The sequence below is a fragment of the Haliotis rubra genome, unplaced genomic scaffold, assembly GCF_003918875.1.
Source record: "Haliotis rubra isolate DU_JTF1 unplaced genomic scaffold, ASM391887v1 Scf490, whole genome shotgun sequence".
In the NCBI taxonomy this organism is placed as follows: domain Eukaryota; kingdom Metazoa; phylum Mollusca; class Gastropoda; order Lepetellida; family Haliotidae; genus Haliotis; species Haliotis rubra.
Window position 1 is genome coordinate 611683 of NW_025767180.1, and position 21484 is coordinate 633166.

The 21484-nt window shown below is 41.9% G+C and overlaps 1 protein-coding gene and 1 long non-coding RNA gene across 3 annotated transcripts in view; one reads left to right on the forward strand and one right to left on the reverse strand.

Moving 5' to 3' along the window:
* Nucleotides 1–21484, reverse strand: part of LOC124291398 (myopalladin-like) — a 97319-nt gene that overhangs the window by 58631 nt on the left and 17204 nt on the right. The window lies entirely within an intron of this gene.
* Nucleotides 462–13530, forward strand: LOC124291400. The gene is made up of 3 exons (XR_006902206.1): nt 462–604; nt 2947–2949; nt 13517–13530. It is a non-coding gene; the product is annotated as an uncharacterized LOC124291400 (long non-coding RNA).

The window sequence follows — 21484 nt, forward strand, 5'->3', positions numbered from 1 at the left end:
CACTCATGGAGAAAAGGTAAAATAATTTATTATCTTCATATAACCTTATCATTGTTCTGAAAGACGAGGCAAAAGGTGTCTCTCTTCCGCACTCCTTATCATAATGATACTATTATGTTTCAATGTATCAGTGACAGATTTAATCCCAGAAAGGGCACCAGTACTTGCACCAGTAGGTCATCATAATTGAGTCAGTGTATGAAATAAGCCAAAACCCCAGCCAGACATCAAGGCTGGTCACTTCAAAATGTTACCAGCCCAAATTGGATTTAACTAGACCAGACAATCCAAAGAAAATGTCTCAACTTTGAGTTCAATTGAATAATTTAATGAACCTGAGACATGCATAGAGTGTCTAACAGTCTATTTACAACTGTCATTTTCAGAGAAATCCGACAGTAATTGTCAAGTCTAAATGTAACGCTCAAATTGAAATATAGATTTTAAGATATCGTGAATTTACTCAGATGTATGGAACATGTTATCTAAAAAAATTTATCAGACCATCGGGCTGACTAGCTGTAAATTTTGACCGTCCGTGAGAAATCTAGCCCGTCTCGGGCAGTCGGACGGGCCTTATTTCATACACTGGTTGGGTATGTTTGTCCCTTTTTGTACATAATTACGATAAGCGTTTATCGACGGAGTTCCTGCGACCTCTTCCCTTGAACAAAACACGCGTAATGGGTTGATTAAGTCATTGCCAGCGCATGGTTATTTCAACTCTGGCGCACCCGTGAAGATCCGGATTTGAATTGATCTTCTGCAACCCATGCTTGACGTATGAGGCGACTAACGGGATCGACTCGTCGGGCTGTCTGACTTGGTTGACACATGTCATCGTGTTCCAGTCGTGTAAAGAGGCGACTAACGGAATCGGGTGGTCAGGCTCGATGACTTGGTTGACACATGGTCGATGTTCATGATGTTGATCACTTGATTGTCTGGTCCAAACTCGATTATCTACAGACTGCATCCGTTTAGTTGGAATATTGCTGAGTGCGACGTTTAACAACATACAAACAAGCAAACAAAAACTCGGGAGCCGCTGAGACAACTTACAAAAGAGAGGCTTTGCCTCTAAACAAGGGGTCTATATATTTGTCAGCATCTATAACAATCCCATTTATTGTATACAGGTAAGCAAACCCCTAAACATAGGGGATGAGTCTTGGTGTGCTCCGATTAAAGCGTCAAGTGGCTATAGACCGTATACTCACGAAGGACAAGCTGGCATTGGGTCTTGCCCAGTTCGACCAAATATGAAGGCGTGTCTGCAACCGTTACCATGACGACCTTGTGTTTATTTAGCAACGTGTCATTCTTGCCGTGGATGGAACAGAACCTGTTGGATCCAGTGCCATTAATATACCCACATATTTGAAACTTTGTTTAGAGTTTGGGAAACAAGTACCCAGGCTTAATGCATTTACAACGAAAGTACCTCTTCGCCATGTTTCTTCAAGCCGATTCCTATTTTGAGGTCTTATGTTAATGCAACCCGAGACCGCTGCACGCAAACAACGTTCTTGTCTTTTAAACGAGATTTTACAGTTTCCGAAATAATTACGAGTATCGCTGAAGTACGTCCCAGTTTTACAGTAACAGGAAATCACTGATTGCGTACGATTGTAAAACCCTACACGACCCACGCGAAGCCGTACTGACCGAGCTTCTCTTGGCCATGGCTGACCAATGTTGGTAGTGACTTACGTTATACCTTTTCGACAACAGTTGCCCATCTTTGCTGAACTCATTGGACGCTGGGACCCTATCCACATAGCCTTCGTAGCTTTACGACATTCGTAAGTCAGTGATGTAGTATAGAGTAACGATAGGTCGTAACGTTACGAACGCTTTGCGGATCGGGCCAAATACTCCATTTAATAGCGACGTCATCGTTAAAGTAAATCATTTGTTACACGTATGTACTACGACATTAATACTACAGGCAGTAATACAAGCATTTCAATGAAAAACAAATATAGAAAACAAACAAAAATCGCACCGCATGAACTGTTACGCATAGTATATTACTCATATTTGACAGTTGAAAATAATAAAGATTCAATAACATGAATTCCGATGAAGATTTGCATTTGTGTTCGATGTTATTGTGAATTTCTTGTCATTTTTGAAAGAAAAAGTACAATGGCAGCTTCCAGCAATGAAAACCTGGTTAACCTCTGCTCACTGTGTGTTTTAGCAATATTCGTGACTGGTGTGATTCTCCTAGAAGGTGCTTTGTGCAACATCTGGGGTTGCATGTTATGCATTCTATTTCGGGTACTATCGCACATTATCATTGATAAATATTGGTTCTCAAGCTGCAAATGAGGTTGATTCAGGTCACTAATTCTTTTTATAAAACGAACTGATCACGACTAACAATTAACGTTACATACTCAGAACGTTATGACGTTGTTTCACGTTACCTTTATTGTAGTACAAACGGTGATGTACGCTGTACTTTGTGGCAGCAATAATCCCTATTACTTGACATTTAATGAACATCGCAGTTCAGGCAACGCTAATATAAACTTGATGCAAGGAAGTTCCCCCAAAGCGTGACACGTCATTAGCTGCAGCGTGATGAGAACAGGCCATAGTACTTACCTCACGACTACTTGCATTAAATAAGAAATAAACACCTAGCTGGATGCTCAGTACGAAGAACCCAATCATCACCACATGTTATAAAGATGTCCTAACTCCCGAGTCTCAGGTAGTTTTCATCCAAGTACCATCATCTGGGAGCACGCTGTGAAGGTTAGTCTCAATACGATGAAACGTTTTTTGCATTAACCTAAATAAAACCACGTTGATTCGGTCAATATTTTGCATTGGTGGAATTTAAACCGAGAAAACATTACTTGTTCCTAATGACACTGGTTAATGAAGGGGATCGACATGGCCATTAGTTTGCGCAGTTGGAGTTGAAAACAGTTCGTGGTCAAACAACTTCCAACTTCTATTTGCGATTATCCCAGCGTATGGCGTGAGTCACGTTACATGGCGTGTGTAATAGAATATAAAACGTTAAAACCAGAGCATAACTAGTTGCAGTTATCCGTCGAAACCAATTCCACAGTGCGCAGTAGATACACTTAGTGAAGCGTTGGCAAAAACATGTGAATGGATCACCGAAAGCAGTGATGACACCAGGTGTTCTTATTTAGTAGCAACTTAGTTTGACTGTAACACCAGGTGTTCTTATTTAGTTTCAACTTAGTTTGACTGTAACACCAGGTGTTCTTATTTAGTTGCACTTAGTTTGACTGTAACACCAGGTGTTCTTATTTAGTTGCAACTTAGTTTGACTGTAACACCAGGTGTTCTTATTTAGTTGCAACTTAGTTTGACTGTAACACCAGGTGTTCTTATTTAGTTGCAACTTAGTTTGACTGTAACACCAGGTGTTCTTATTTAGTTGCAACTTAGGTTGATTGTAACACCAGGTGTTCTTATTTAGCTCATAGCTTTGACTGTAACACCAGGTGTTCTTATTAGTTGCAACTTAGCTTTTGACTGTTACACCAGGTGTTTCTTATTAGTTGCAACTTAGATTTGACTGTAACACCAGGTGTTCTTATTAGTTGCAACTTAGTTTTGACTGTAACACCAGGTGTTCTTATTTAGTGCAACTTAGTTTGACTGTAACACCAGGTGTTCTTATTTAGTTGCAACTTAGTTTGACTGTAACACCAGGTGTTCTTATTTAGTTCAACTTAGTTTGACTGTAACACCAGGTGTTCTTATTTAGTTGCAACTTAGTTTGACTGTAACACCAGGTGTTCTTATTTAGTTGCAACTTAGTTTGACTGTAACACCAGGTGTTCTTATTTAGTTGCAACTTAGTTGACTGTAACACCAGGTGTTCTTATTTAGTTGCAACTTAGTTTGACTGTAACGCTCAGCAGGGGGGAAGTTTCCAGACTTCTTGAATAATCAAACGTCCTTACAGCGCTAATCATATTGAAGATATGAAGATATATATGTATATACAAGGAACAAGGAATATCGCTACAGGAAGCAGACCCGTGTACATCCGGGTTACAATTGGTCTTCAGCAACCAACGCTTGTCGTAAGAGGCGACTAACAGGATCGGGTGGTCAGACTCGCTGACATATGTCATCGTATCCCAATTGCGTAGACCGATGCTCATGCTGTTGATCACTAGATTGTCTCCTCGATTATTTACAGACCGCCGCCATATAGCTGGAATATTGCTGGGCGTGGCATTAAACAACAAACAAACAAATTACAGGAAGCATGCCATTTGCTGAGCCGGAGAGGACTGCTAATCATACGCTGACACTGTTATAGGTGATCGGGAAAGGAAGTGTATACATGTGTACATATGCCTCTGTTCACCCAGCAGTGAATGGGTACCAGGTAGGTAGTAATGTGACTATTGTACCGTCTTGGCGGCATGGACTGTGTTACCCCAAGGGAGAAAACAAAATGATCCACTGATCATTATTGTTTCAGTTTGGTGACCATTTTATTGAACTAACAGAGTGGTCAAAATGAAGTCTTTTTCATAAGGTCCAAGGTTATCTGTGTTCCGTACCAATGAACCCATAATTCAACAACAATAATAACAATGATAATGATCAGCACTGTAATCAACTCCTTATAAACTTAATCTCAATGAAAACCAAGCTGGCTATGTTGTTATTTTGCTCAGTGAGTGAGTCAGTGGAGAAGCATCTCGCAGATGCCTGGGAGTTTGATAAATCTGTGCACTTTACACCCAGCGACCCTGACGTAAATGCTCCACAAAAAACAAATGACTTTAGTTCTCGTCCAAGTTAAATATTCAGGAGCGGGCATGTGGATGTTTATAGCGTGTATTTCAATCTGACTACGCAGGACAGCTAAATATCTTATTTATGTTAATGATATAGAGTGGATGAGATACTTCTGGTAGGTTCTGATATAATGGGCGAAAATCGTTAGTTCAAGTTTATGATAAACGTGCATGAATCTGGTGATTGAACTCGAAATTTTCCGACGGACTTTAGTGATGCACCTGTAAACTGAACTCTTAGTAAAATCTTCGGATAAGAATGAAATAATAAGATACGAAGCCAAACATTATCCCTATCCTCCATTTGACGCCTAGATGTCAGTTAATCTGATCTGTATGTTTCTTTGATCTTCAGGGGCGGTGAGGTAGCCTAGTGGTTAAAGCGTTCGCTCGTCACGCCGAGGACCCAAAGTTCGATTCCCCACATGGGTACAATATGTGAAGCCCATTGCCGGTGTCCCTCGCCGTGATATTGCTGGAATATTGCTAAAAGCGGCGTAAAACTAAACTCACTCACTATTTGATCTGTAACCCCGTCGCTACATGACGGCTGCATGTCCATCATCTGGAAAACAATCCAGTGATTGATATTACGAGCACATGTCTACCGTCGGTGAGTGACAGGCAATCAACCAACCACCCGATCTCCCAAACCAATTTAGACGCCATTCACGTGTGCATAATCAATTGAGACAGTTTGATGCCAGCATCCCCAGGTATTCCAGAAAGGTATTCCGATAACCCTTGTACCATCTGAAAACAGTTCGTCTTGCCCTCTTCTCCTAATACTTGTTTGATCCTGGCCAGATGTTTAGTCATTGATACAGACTCGTCGGCCTGCCCGGTATGTGTTTGGCAGTATCTCAGTGGGTCAACCGTACGTCTGACCTTGACCTATGCATAATGCTGGGAGCGTTTGGTTTGTGTTCGGTTTGTCCTGGTTTGCATGGAGCTGTTCAACCTCTGAATCCCCATCATATAGGAGTGAGTGAGGTTTAGTTTTACGCCGCTTTTAGCAATATTCCAGCAATATCACGGCGGGGACACCAGAAATGGACTTCACACATTGCACCCATGTTGGGAATTAAACCCGGGTCTTTGGCGTGACGGGCGAACGCTTTAACCACTGGGCTACACCACCACTCCGATGAGGAAGTGGTTTTGGGTGGTTTGAGTGAGTGAGTGAGTGAATTTAGTTTTACGCCTCTTTTAGCAATATTCCAGCAATATCACGGCGAGTGACACCAAAAATGGCCTTCACACATTGTACCCATGTGGGGAATTAAACTCGGGTCTGCGGCATGACGAGCGAACGCTTTAACCACTGGGCTACCCCACCGCCCCGGTGAGGAAGTGGTTTTGATGGTTGATTTTGCATCACTTGTGTTTTTCACTGAAATATGACACATACCTATTGTTGATTGTTGAGAGGAGAGACAGTTCCCCTTGAAAGGTCTGTGTGTATGGGGTGATAAGATAATTCAGTCAGTCAAGAGAAGGCAGCCATTAAGCCGACTCCCGATGGTCAAACCCCAACGATGATCTACACAACCAGACCCATATGTTCCGAGCAGTGTGCTTGTGCCTTTTGGCTCACTAATTGCCATCAATCATAATGACTGAAATCTCTGTTATTTTGATTACCCATAAGGCAGCTGTCACTCTGTTGTCAAACCACCACCGTTAGCTGCCTGGAACTAGGGCGCTGCCAAGGTGAACTGGTTCCCCTGTTGATAAGCGCAGGTAGTGATGCACCGAATAGCACGCCAAGTGGTAATGCTAGTCTCTCTCCCAGACCATAGAGAATTTGGCCTTACTGAATTTCCTTCACTCACTCTGTCTTAGACGTTTATCCGTCTTCTACATGTAATTCCAGCGAAGACTGATTGTTTACTTCCTATGAAAATAACTAAGGATGATAATATTCCGAAAGATACACAAAATATTGAAAAAATATATATAAAACTACGGTTATAACGAACTCAAATGGACCACTTAATTTAGTTCGTTATAACCACAATTCGTTACAACGAGAGTTCGTTATAAGCATTTCGACTAATCTATGAAGTAGGTGGCCGTTGCCAAAAAAATCAGTTCGTTACATCCGTTATAAGCACGTTCGTTATAAACGTAGTAACTGTTTACAGTATCTACAAAGTGATTGAGTTAGTTTAGTTTCACGCCGAACAGTATTCCAGCTATATGGCGGCGGTCTGTAAATAATCGAGTCTGGACCCAGACAATCCAGTGATCAACTGCATGAGCATCGACCTGCGCAATTGGGAACCGATGACATGTGTCAACCAAGTCAGCGAGCCTGACCATCCCGTTAGTCGCCTCTTACGACAAGCATGGGTTACTGAAGATCAATCTAACCCGGATCTAACCAGGACCTTCACGGGTCGTATCTACAAAGGAGACAAAGGAATAACATACAAGAAAAGCGAAGAACATTTCCTGATTTCAGCTTACAGCTGAGGCAATATACACTTGCCCGCTCATTCTTCACAAAAGTTGGACTCCTTGTTCAATATAATTATTCTTTAGGGTCTGGTAGACTTGCACAAGTCTCTAAGGTAATTATTAATAGTTGAAATGATAATTTATAAAAGATATAAATATCCTCCTAACAGACTGGTCTCCTTAGAGGCTGTACGGTCCACTTATCTAGACTTGCCTCTTTATAGGATTCAGATTCATGGGCTCAGCATTCAGTACAACCTTTGAGCTAAGTCCTGGCGGCAGGCTGAAATACATGGTCAGACTTGCACAAGTTTCTGAGGTAATAATTAATAGTTTAAATGGTACATTCTAAAAAAACTATAAAAAAGAACACATTGCCCCTCTAACAGACTGGTGTCCGTTATCTAGATTTGCCTCTTTAAAGGATAGAATTTCAATACATCCATGGGCTCAGCATTCAGTACAGTCTTGGTGTAAGTGACTTTAGTATTACGCCGCTTTTAGCAATATTCCAGTAATAGCACGGCGAGGGACACCGGCAAAGGCTTCACATATTGTATCCATGTGGGGAATCGAACCTGGGTCTTCGGCGTGACGAGCGAACACTTTAACCACAAGGCTACCCCACCGACCCGTATAGCCTTGGAACTTGGCATGCTATGACGTTAATTGACTAAAACATAATGTAAGATCATATTTGAAAACAAATCACCAAAATCCAGCCTCTTGCATTAGAAAAATTAAATACAACAATTACTATGACTCAGATACCAACTGCACCGCTCGTTATGAACTAAAATAATAACACCTGCAAGACAGTGCCATCCGTAAAGAGCAACGATCCATCAACTGATAAATTAAACATCAAAAGAAGCCATATTTATGTTCCCGGAACATCTTAAGTTAGTGCAGCCGCAATGCGAGATAAAACTGTTCCGTCAAAACCTCTGTCTGTCAGAGAAAACATAACTCTTAATGCATCACATAATAAACGTGTTTCATGATGGCCACTGCACAGCGCTATCAGACGTCATAAGCTCCTGACAGCGCCGTCAGATGTTGTGAGTAAACCACGGCTTGTTTACGAAGATATCCGACAGTCAGGCATTGATTACTTGCCACTTTGTATCATTACACACGGTTTTATTCCATACTTCGTTTAGCAGGTAAAATCTAATGAAGCGATTAAATGGGAATAGATGTTCAACTGGAAAATAAAATTGCTTAGCAACGAATGACATCAATACGGTTCTAATTTAACTGTAAACATACAGTTTCGTCAGCTAAACTATTTGCAGTCGCGGCAGTGGATTATTTTATTGGTTCCATCAACTCGAAAAACATGAGATATTAACGAGTTTGAATCATGTTATGAGCCGAACATGATTTAGAGGTCATTCATTGTAAGATTAATCATTACATCATTCGTTACCTTGAGACTGTGACCGTTCGTGAGAGACAGAAAGTCGCTGATCAGTTTCAAGACATTAAATGCTCTTTGCTGAAATGCTCTGCCAAAGAATTTACTTTCGTTAAAAGAATGTATATTTATAATGCAAATAGTCTATACTGACTGACTGACTGAGTTTGGTTTTACGCCGCTTTTAGCACACCAGAAATGGGCTTCACACATTGCACCCATGTGGGGATTCGAACCCGGATCTTCGGCGTGACGAGCCAACGCTTTAACCATTAGGCTACCCCACCGCCCCGCAAATAGTCTATAACCTAAAGCGTGTTGGAAGCGGTAAGTGCATCAGTGGAAGCGGTCAGTGCATTAGTGGAAGCGGTCAGTGCATCAGTGGAAGTGGTCAGTGCATCAGTGGAAGTGGTCAGTGCATCAGTGGAAGCGGTCAGTGCATCAGTGGAAGTGGTCAGTGCATCAGTGGAAGTGGTCAGTGCATCAGTGGAAGTGGTCAGTGCATCAGTGGAAGTGGTCAGTGCATCAGTGGAAGCGGTCAGTGCATCAGTGGAAGCGGTCAGTGCAGTGCATCAGTGGAAGTGGTCAGTGCATCAGTGGAAGTGGTCAGTGCATCAGTGGAAGTGGTCAGTGCATCAGTGGAAGCGGTCAGTGCATCAGTGGAAGCGGTCAGTGCATCAGTGGAAGTGGTCAGTGCATCAGTGGAAGCGGTCAGTGCATCAGTGGAAGTGGTCAGTGCATCAGTGGAAGCGGTCAGTGCATCAGTGGAAGCGGTCAGTGCATCAAGTGCATCAGTGGAAGCGGTCAGTGCATCAGTGGAAGCGGTCAGTGCATCAGTGTAAGCGGTCAGTGCATCAGTGGAAGTGGTCAGTGCATCAGTGGAAGTGGTCAGTGCATCAGTGGAAGTGGTCAGTGCATCAGTGGGCACAGGATTTGTATTCTCAGGGCGAGTATACATTCCAATCTGCCTGTAGGATACAGGCTCAGAAGGACTACCATCTCATTTATCGGGTACCCATCTACTGCTTGTAGAAGAGGGTCATAATTTGAACAAACTCACTTCATGGTGCTTCATGTGCTTCAGTGTGGCATAGACCAAACCCAACAACTCTCAGGAGTCAATTCAAGAGACCGAACGCGAAACCCATCAAAACCTCTCTCTGCGACCAGGCGTAGGGTTCTTGTGAAAGAAAATCCTATCAGCATCGACGGATAATCACACTATCAACCACTATTAAAACCAAGGACCAAGCTCATCATCTGTGACGTTGTGATTAAACAGTTATAGCTGACATCAACGTCAAACTCCCAGACGTACTCTCATTGTGTAAAGAACTCGAAAATGCATATTCTCTGAAAACGTAATATAAACAGGAGAGAAACATATTATTCTCAAGGGAGATGGGAAATTCAAGACTAGAACCAGAGGAAAGTATTACCGGAAGGGCTGAGCGGAAGGGAAAATAACATGGTCCTGGGACTGTGAGACAGACTATCTAACATCAGGATATGAATCAACCCCCCACCCCCTGTCCTGTTGTAATTCCTATTGAAACTGATAACGTCTATTTTCCTTTAGACAACGCTCATAAAATAGGAACTCGCCATTTCGTCTCCAACATGTTTTTCTCAAGAAGAAATCTGTCGAGTTCAATTTTGTATTCCCATTGTTCGTTTGTGAGAACCCAGATTCCGACATTTCCGACAGCGCCACCTATGGGGATCTTCAACAGTCGGGCAATACCGGCAATATAAGTTGGACGTGCCTCAGAAATGTGTCGACTGTGTGCGTCTAAATAGACGGAATTATTACAGAGAAGAATTTTCTCAATAACACAATGAATATTACTTCAGACAATAAATGCAGGAACCTTTCTTTTTCCAGATCTCTGTATTCAAACGCTTTCCCATGACACCAGCATGGATGTAAGGTACTGCAGAGTGAGTGAGTGAGTGAGTTTAGTGTTACGCCGCACTCAGAAATATTCCAGCTATATGGCGGCTGTCTGTAAATAATCGGATCTGGACCAGACAAGCCTGTGATCAACAGCATGAACATCAACCTACGCAGTTGGGATACGATGACATGTGTCATCATCACGGGTTTATGATTGTTGAGATGAGAGAGAGGCTCGTATTAGTAACAACAGCCTCTGCAGTACCAGACCCGTGAAGATCCGGGTTAGAATTGGTCTTCAGCAACCCATGCTTGTCGTAAGAGGCGACTACCGGGATCGGGTGGTCAGGCTCGTTGACACACGTCATCATATATCAGTTGCGAAGATCGATGTTCACGGTGTTGATCACTAGACTGGACGGTCAAGGCTCGGGTATTTGCAGGACGCCGTAAGCAACAAACAAACAAACAAAATGCAACAATTACACCTACTAGATTTGCATAACAATTGTACAATCCGCTCATCATGTGCGTCATAAAATCCATATATTTGTTCAGCCGAGACGACATTAGCTATACAACGTTATGTGGATGTTCGGATGTTCTTTTACATATTATACCTACTATAAAAGTGTGTGTGTGTGTGTGTGTGTGTGTGTGTGTGTGTGTGTGTGTGTGTATTCAGCGTCAACAGTTTATGTTTTGTGTGATGTCTCTAGCTGTAATATACTCTCCTGTGTAAACAACATCAACTCGTTCACTCCTTCGCTAACTCACTCAACGGAAACGTAAAAAAGCTTTATTCATCTCAAAATAACATTTAATCTTTCGAAATGGTTTACTACTGAACAACTTGAAGTTTTAAAAACCTAAACTGTGGGACCAAAGTCGGAGTACATGTAATGTTACATTCAGACCACGTGGGTTAACAACCTGCCTGTTCCAAACTTGCCCGTGGAACGACATGCAATATGCAGAGGCTGAGTGTAATGGAAAGACAAAAAGGGTTGGCATTTCCACGTTAAACCAGAGACAGTGTCACTGATCACAGTAATATAGATGCTAATGTAGACGATGGATGAGCGAGGCTCAATACGCTCTCCAGGAACAGGTAGGGCTGCAGTCTGATAGTCTCTGGATCGTTCTGGGGCTGACAGTTGAGGAACCACCTTACCGTCGAGGTAAATTGAAAAGGTGCCCCAGTGAGATTGGGGATTCAGAACCTGAGATCTAGACTTGCTTCATTCGGAGCTTTAGCAATGCAGGAAGGTCTGGGCAGATGGGAAGATAATGTGGTTCAGGGACAGCCAAATCATACCAGATAGTTTACAGGTTGGTCTGTTAACTTGTCACACATGTCTGCGCTCGACACGTTCACTTCAGACAGATATACCAGTTTCGATAGTGGTCAGCGCGGTGGCCGGTCACGCACAGAGTTCGTCAGGTCTGAGTTCGATACCCTGATATAACGTGTCTGTTCACGCTGTGTATCCTTATTCGGTAAAGGTCAAGTCTCTGTTTGTCTCCCTATTGGGTAAGGGCGTAGCTTTGTGGTACAAGCATTGGCACGTTTAGCCATAGCTTGGGTTCTATAACCTACATGGTACCAAGTGTGGAAGCTATTTCTGGTGTTCTCAGTCTCGATATTGTTGGAATATTGCTCCCTCACTCACTCTATCGTACTCCTACATGCCAGATGCGCTTCATATTAATATCCAAACCACCCTCCCCCAACCAATCCCAATTATCAATTTTAAAGTTTCAATTTTCTCTCTCAATATGCGAATTTAGTTTTTTATTTATGGGCTTCTTCTAAATTATGTTGAGGACGCTTTTTATAGTAATCCATGCACAAACATTTCACCACTCACCAGTGGTATGAAATATATTAAGTTATTTAGGACTTTCTTTGGCAAATTTACTCAAAGCTACTTCTCCGATATTTAGAGATAATCGATCTAATTTTAGAGAACGATTATCAATCTTAATGACCTATATCCATAAGCAGCCCTAGTTATTTTTCAGCAAATGAAATGCAAATTGAAAAATTATGATGTTCGAATAACCGAGGTTCAACACTAAACAAGTTGCCTTGATATACAGCAGTATAAGACTAGTCATATAAGTAATACAAGGTATGTTAGTCTCCCATTCTAACACCTTCATCCGACCATACAGACCATCACATGGGCCATGTTCTCTCCAGCTGTGGGATCTATTCATAGATACTCATTACCTGATAATCAATGACTGAATGATTCACGACTAAAACTCCAAAAAAGCGCCACCGTACTAGCGGCGTTTGTATAAACTTGTAAGTTGTTGTGCACGTTTTAGCAACTTTTCCAAGACAAATCAATACGACACACAGAGCGGAGACACGGCCCCTCACTAAAGATTGAGTTTATGGGTGGAACAAGTCAGTGGAGGGTTTTGTGAATTAATACCGACTCCTTCAGCAGAGACGGGGGAAGGGTTCAGCGGTGGAATAATAGCGTGGCTTGGAGATGAAAGAGCGTTTGTTGACAAGGGATAATCTAACGCTCTCAGGGGACAATTTATGACGTCGCGAGTAGACAAAGTTAAATCGCTTGTGTCTTGCATCATGAATTACAACGATTTCAGTACACGGTAATTCTCTTGAAAATTCCAGTTTTCCCGGAACCGGCGATAAAATTTGCCCATTTAGCATGCCGTCGAAGAGCTTGAAATGAAATTGCTCAAATTTGTTATCCCATCGATGGCAACTTTAGGCGTCAGGGAATGTTGTCATATCGTATTTGAAATGTGTTTTTGAATGATGAGGTTTTGAATGATGAGAGAAGTGTATGTTCAGCATGACAAGTACGTTGTCTTGATCTTAAAGAGAGTACAAGCGGCATAATGGAGATTGTCTTTGCAGTAGAATGAGTGTGTTAACAGCACTTTGAACAGTAATACAAATATATATATATATATCGGAAAACTCGATTGTAGATCGTGTACGTTTAACTCTTTGGCGGAAATCATCAAGCGCGGATATAACACCAACAACCAAGTATTATTATCATGGCAAATCTAGGATTCGAACTCAAGATCACAGTATCTTGCACTCCTAAGGGACGCAACTCTGGACTGTAAAAATAAGCCTTATACAACTTCGCCCCGTGCTCTATGGTATGATGTATGACTTTATACACATTATACAACAATATAAGACTAAATTTGGCTTCCCAAACAGGTAACAACCTGAACCCGGTGTTTAGGCGTAACGATGGAACGCCTTAACCACTCGGCTAACCCACCGCTCCTGACCAGCAGGGCCTTCTTTCATGAAGCACTAAGGTGATCGTAAGTCACTAAGGTAACCTTAGTGCACTGTTAAAGAATGGGAGTTAAGGTTAACCTTAGTAAAGGTTGCTTCGTGAAAGGAGCCCCTGGTCTCTAACAACATATATGTGTTTCGTAAAAGACGAATGAATGATTCGGGTCGTTAAAGTGTTCATTGCTTGTCACAGTACGTTGGTGACATGGAAAGGTGTTCATTCTATCAGTCACTGGTTTGTCTGACCCAGACTCGATGACTTACAAGACGTCGTCATATAAACTACCTATCGAAAATGGTATACACTGAATTTCACATTTGATGGTGACTAAAATGAACAAACAAGAAATGGGCATTCAATGTTGATTTGATATATTTTCAGTATTTCGGCGACAGTTTATAATTATTTGTTGTCAAATCCAGTTTTCAAAACAATAATATATGCTGTCCGACAGCTCGGGTGAATGTAGCTGAGTGCGGTGTTTAAAACAAACCGTTGTGTTCTGTATTGTATCCAGCAAGCCACATAATAAAGAACGCTCTGTTTTACATACGCGCTAGACCGCCTCCGTGGTGTAGTGGTTAGAGCGTCCGCCCGGAGAGCGGAAGGTCGCGGGTTCAATCCCCGACCGCGTCACACCAAAAGACCTTAAAATATGGTATTTGTTGGTCCCTGCCTGGCGCTCGGCATTAATGGGTACAACAAGGACTGGTCGGCTCGGAGTCAGTATAATGTGTCTGAGTGGGGTATTCCTGCTTCACTGCGGCATGGTATCTCAGTGGGCTAGCACTATAAAACCAGCTTCAGTCTGGGCTAGTACAAGCAGCCGCACATACACATACACACGCATGCACGTCGTCATATGAGCGAAATATTCTCAAGCACGACGTAAAACCCAATTTCACCTCACCTCATCTCACATACGCGCTGAGCTGGGAAATGATACACCGATTAATGCATGTACAAATGTATTATGTCTGCTTGCACGTGCAGACACATTTAGTCTGACCTGACAGTGTTCATTTCAGAACTAGGTTAAGATTACGATTCCCCGCGTTCTTCAAGACAATGCTTAATTAAGCAGCACAGGTGAGCTTGGTTCTTACATATCTCAAGCTAGAGTTACCTGTAGACGCCGCTCTCCAAGACAGATGCCGAGACTAATGACTTGTTTTTGAATCCCTCAGCGCTTTTTGTGTAACATTAAATAACTTCAACGGGTCATCTTACACGCATTTCGTGACTAAAGACAAGTGAGATTATTCATCTTCGTTACATGATGACATCCACGTCTGACACAAGCAACTGATTTACACAAGTAAAAGAAACAACATCTTAATGTTAATATATGAATTATTTCAATTTTTTTAATTTTATGTAAATTATTTTAGTTTTAAAATTGGAAATTTGTGTAATAATCCCATTAAGATTGTAAATAACGAAGTTTTTCTGATTTCGTTTGTGCACAAAGAAGATGTTAATCTCATTTCCAGACAATTTGCAGGCTTTCCTGTGGGCGTTGAAATTGAACTGTTCGGTGGATTTGTTTAAGCATCGTCTTTCCGGGACATCATTTGTAAACATCAGGAGACCATTACTAAGAATGGTGGATTCCTTCCAAGAAGGAATCTTTTTCAACGACTCCATTGTGCTGTTTTGTGAGCGGAGCTGTAGCATGTACACACTATTTGTTGTCTATATATAAGTCTACAACATGTATCCTATTCACGCCAACGCAGCGTTCTTTAAGCACCTGTTGTACCTTTCACGTGCAATATACATGCCTTGAAATAGACAGCAGACAGATATTGATGACTCTCTTAAATAGTATGCTGCTCAACACCATCGATCAAGTGTAACCCTCAGCATACCGATGCTTCATTCTATATATATATACCCCCACAGACCAAACTGACAAAACAGACAGTTCAGTCTAAGTATAGGAGCTGTAAACAAAATATGTATACTGAGGCCAGAAAAAATATTTATCAGCGTTTTTGATGAATTAACCTGTTAGAAAGTCAGAGGTTATACAATAGTGAAACCTCGAAAGTCCGGACGCATTTAATCCAAGAACCTCATCTATCTGTTATTAATACTTTCATCTATACAAAGAGTCATTACTCCGAAAGCATGATCCGATAATCCGGTAACCTGTTAATCCGGACGTGTTCAGTGGGAACGCCACCGTTCGGATTGGTAAGGTTTCACTATGCTGCATTCCAAACTGTTTCACCAGATACTTAATCCATTGAAAACGCAGTCGTGGGCTATCCACATTGAGCTGAATGTTCATTCATGAAAGGCTTTGGTCAGCTGTGTAATGCTCACATGGACGCAATGGTAAGTTGTGCAGTTAGTAACACTAGCCCTGACCAGATATTGATATTTGACTTGCTTGCATCTATTGGATACAGTCAAACCCCGCAAATCCGAACCGCGAAATCGCCCTTTCTTAGCCCATGTGGGTAAAACGGTATTGCGGTGGGTCATGATTACGTTCGGTCAGCTTTATGCTGGAGATCTAGAGCGGGTCTTTGGTGTCAACCACAGACATACAATGTAGAAACATATTCAGCGCCAAAGTGGGATTCGAACCCACGAACAGCAGATCCTGGTGCGTATCATGTCTGTCCCTTGGAATCTTATATAAATAGTTGACAAAACATTCAGACTTATTTCTAATATTATAATACATTAACTTGTAATTAATCAAGTGCTGGGGCCTAAATATGATTACTGTTTTGTCATAGTGGAAATGGGGCGGTGGGGTAGCCTAATGGTAAAAGCGTTGGCTCGTCACGCCGAAGACCCGGGTTCGAATCCCCACATGGGCACAATGTGTGAAGCCCATTTCTGGTGTCCCCCGCCGTGATGTTGCTGGAATATTGCTAAAAGCGGCGTAAAACCAAACTCAGTCAGTCAGTCAGTCATAGTGGAAATAGAGGGAGGTCGGGTTACATGGATTAGGCAGATGAACTATGCAATGAAAGGACGTTAACTGTAGTGGACTTCAGACACAAAAATAGCACCTAAGATGTTTACAAGTCCTTTCGTGCGACAATTGAGTTTTTCAAATTCAATCTGAAACCTCTTAAGCCGTGTCTCCAACAGGGAGCCACGTCGTCGTGATTCAAAGACATAATCCTATCGCATTCGTTTATATGTTAAATGGCAATGTCATAGCGAGACGGGTATCTATATTAGATTGGATCATTAAAACCCATATGGGCTCAGATGACGCCAGCATTTATGTTTTAATTCTGGTTGGGCTTTCAATATGTCCTCCTTGAAAAGATTATTTCTCGACCTAACAGCTCAGTGCGCTCGCTATTTCAACTACCGTCATCTGTACCCTGCACGTGCCTCTTCGCCGACCCTAATTAAGGGGGAAGGGGAGTGCGATGTGGTGATGGTGCTGTTCGTTGATGAGGGGTAGCGGGAACCTGCTTCCTAGCTAGTGCTGTTGTTTGGAAGGTGAGTCACAAGCACTCTCTGTTAACTTCCGATATATCTATCAACTGAGTTACATTATTTGGGAGATAATTTTGGGGCTTTACATCGTTTACAAATATGACGTCATAGTGATTGTGATCGGATCTATGTCAGACAAACCAGTGGTCGATTGTGTGAGCATCATTCCGCGAAGTAAAGTCATTTCGGCCTCAGCTAAATAGGGTTGTCATAAGTTTATCTCAGACACGTTAAAAATCCATTTTGTTCACTAAAATACTGGAAGAAAACTATTGCCTCTATTTCAAAGATACACATATAGCATGCAAAACTTTTCGATTTGTAACGTTGAAAAACTGATTATATCTGGTCATACATGTGTTAAATGACCATACTGTAGACATGTATTGCTGTGGTAGCGTAAACACATTGACTTACTTACGTTTACATTCAGAATGAAACTTAATGAGTCCTAGGCTTTTACGCCACTTTTAACACTAGAAAGGGGCTTCTACGGTAACAAGTGTTCAATAAAGAAAAATGCATCTTTCAATAATGTTTTCAACAACAGCCTTTCTTGCCCGAATAGCATCAAAACTACTCACTCACAAGAGCCTTTCCTACATAATTTTAAACACGTTTACACGTTACTCGAAGGCAAAAGAAACGTCTCTGGAGATTGTGTTTTAAAGTGGTCTAATGAAAACAGGTTCCTGGCTCGGAGACGTCACCGAATGGTTTGGTCACTGACTGGTCGCTGGTGGTTTCCTATGGTACCCCGAGCTCTTTCTTGCTCGGTCTTGCAGGTGTTGATGGACGATATGACGGTCCTGGCGACGTGTTGTTACACGGGGTCGACCCAAGTCAATATCACAACAGTCTCGTTTCCTGCTGACTTCCGTCCTATTGCGCAACTTAGAACAATAACCAGTCCATAATTTTGAGACCAATTCATTCAACTGAATACATAAATCCTAATCAGTATTATCTGATACATCTAAGCACTTGTATATTGCAAAAATACGCTCCTTCTAATCCTTGCAAACACGTCGTGCAGCGTGCTCTGTCGTACAGCGTGATCTGACAAACGGAAATCTGGAAATCGTGGAAATCTCGAAACGAGGCTCTGCCGCTAGAAACGTTTGGCGGTCTTTTACGGACTTGATATTATATCAATCACATTGTGCGGTACAAAACTACACAGACTAAGCGCTAAGAACACATATCAGGTGTAACCAGTTGGCCAGGAGAAATTGTGAATCATTTTACGACCTCATCAAACAGGGGCAGTCTGTGACGTCTTAGTTAAGGTCATGCTGCCTACACCTCGCCATAAAATATAGAAATACGATGTTATTAAAGTTTAGAATTAAAATTAACTTGTAAATACCATTGTCATATGAAACAAGGAATTGAAAGTCAGTGTAACCATAGTTGTTTGTGGTGTCTCTTTGCACGTTCACAGGAGAAAATTTGGATCGGCTTAAAAGTAGGTCATTGTCTGAATAGGTTAATGAGACTCATGTTTCGGTTTGCTACGTGGACGGTCATCAGTGCTGTTGGTGGCGTTGTATCGCTGTCTAAGACGTTCTATCGTTCGTACGCTGCAATTGAAGTCATTAGCAATGACTCGAGCACGTTGACCAGCGTCTAGACGTCCAATGGCTTGTTGTCGTTGATCTCTCGTTAACCTAGACATAGCTGCTGTGTTCAGAAAACAAGTGAACGATTGCCATTCAAGCCGGCTATTTATGCCCGAGTACATGCATGATGCACGTGCATTTCGATTGCAATGTTGTGTTTGTGCGAACTCTTCCTTTCCACAAACAAAAAGCTTTCTAACCTCAATCTCAAACAATACTTTAGTGGGCAAAACAGGCTATAAGACCACGATTCATGTTTTCCTCAAACTTGACTTCCGGTGCATATTTAAGAAAAAATAGGTTCAAATACTCCATTGAGTACGGTTTGTTGACAAGATTACTATTAACAGAAAATGATAACTCAATTTAGCATTTACCTGAAATATATCCTGGAAACACTTTTCTAAACATAAACCAAAAGTGGCATGAATAAAATTAGATATTAGGAGTTTTGTCTAACTGGATATAATCAAGCGAGCACTCATATCCCAAATTGCGGATCGCGCATTCAAAACTGACTTCCATTTGTCTCAACGATAGTGTAACGACAGAGCTCCAAGTACTGTACGGTTGCTAGAAAAGTACAGTGCACTTTTAACGCTATGACGTAGAGTGTAATGACAGAGTTTCAAGTACTGTATGGTTGCTAGAAAAGTACACTCCACTTTTAACGACATGACGTAGAGCGTAACGACAGAGTATCAAGTACTAACTAGTGCCTTTGTCTATAAGGTAACTATAAATGGACACTGCACTTCTAACTACATGACGTCACGACAGTGTGCCCAGTACAAACAAGCCCATTTGCCTGCACGGTTAACTATAAGCGGGCACCAGACTTCAAACACACCATGCAAAACTAATACATGTGTTTAACAGACATCAACCCCAATGCCAGCACGCTGTTTTCCCCATTTGTTTATTTCATCTAATTAATTCTCCCCCCATCGTCAGTCATGGAGATAACCATATGTTGGATTCAACACGTGGTCTCCCACAGGACGGGGATTCGATCTTTGGTCATTATTGACTTGACGTGGTTCAGCTGTGGTGGCACAGCACGACTACGTGACTGAACGTGACGGAACGAGACTTTACGTGACTGAGGGCCTAATAGGACCATAACACGTTGATTACATGTTATAGTCAGACAGAAAAGATTCATTTACAAATTGTTTATAAAAGGTAGTGAGTATATATTGTCAAACGCCGCAACAACCATTGTTACACTTTAACGACGGTTCAAACGATTATATTGAAACCATAGAGCACGGGCATGATGGTGACAACCCCAGGAACATAATCAAGGAATTTGGGATTCGAGCAACAGTCACGGGTTTCTGGCACAGCTGAGGAAAACAATACTGCTCTGCTACTGGACAGCCGTTCGGTCCGTCATATGTTTATGTTTGCGGCGAATTTTATTGGTTTGGTTATGCTTCTCTTTGGCTTTTTCATATGATTGATGCATAGACAAGTGTAGCTGCAAAAGAAACAAGGCTTTTGGGATTCCGACGAATATGATTCTGTATGTACAAATATGATGTCCCCATGAATTCCTCGAAGCGAGGTTTAGTCATATTTAAGGACTGGTCATTTGTTATAGGGGACGAGGATGGGGCTGGGAAGAGGTGAGATTAATGGGGTCGTGTACAGAGATTTCCACAGCAAAAGAGATCGTCAAAATTTATCACAACTATATTGATTGTGAATTTGCATGGATTTTATCATGTATATTTGAACATTATTAAGGCACTGCCGGCACCTTACTACCGTCCTAATGTATTGGTACTCAGTACAAGTATTGCATCTGAACCAGACAATCCAGTGATTGTCGATCAACGTGATCATTGATCTACGCATCTGGGATACGATAACATTTGTCAACCAAGTTAGCGAGCCTGACCACCCAATCCCGTTAGTCGCCTCTTCGACAAGCATAAGCGGCTGAAAACCAGTTCTAACCCAGACCTTCATGGGTACCTGTAGTTATATGATAGCATCTGGTGCTGAACAGTGGTGAACCTGGCCCATGGGTTTCGACAATCATGTTTATTGTCCTGAAGAACTTTGGTTTGAAGCAGTACTCCAATTTGTAGGGTTTTGTTCTCTTGTAAATGAGTGAGTGAGTGAGAGTTGGGCTTTACCCGGGCCTTCGGCGTGACGAGCGAACGTTTTACCACCCGGCTACCCCACCGCCCCTCTCTTGTAAATGAAAGCGACACACCCTTTCCACATCCGCAAAAAATATCATTCTAAGAGAAGAGTCGACTGTTAGATTTCGCCAATATCATGAGAATGTGTTTGCTAAATCGTGGGCGTATAATGTCCAATGTTTGACACCCGTCACAAACACATGCAAAGTCTAGTTAATTGTTCACTTGGAAATATTACAGGAACGTGCGGCACTGGCCAAACTATGCCATTGCAGCGGACATAGTTTTTGTCGCTAATTTGTAAATGTCCTTCAATGTAAAATTATCAATTTA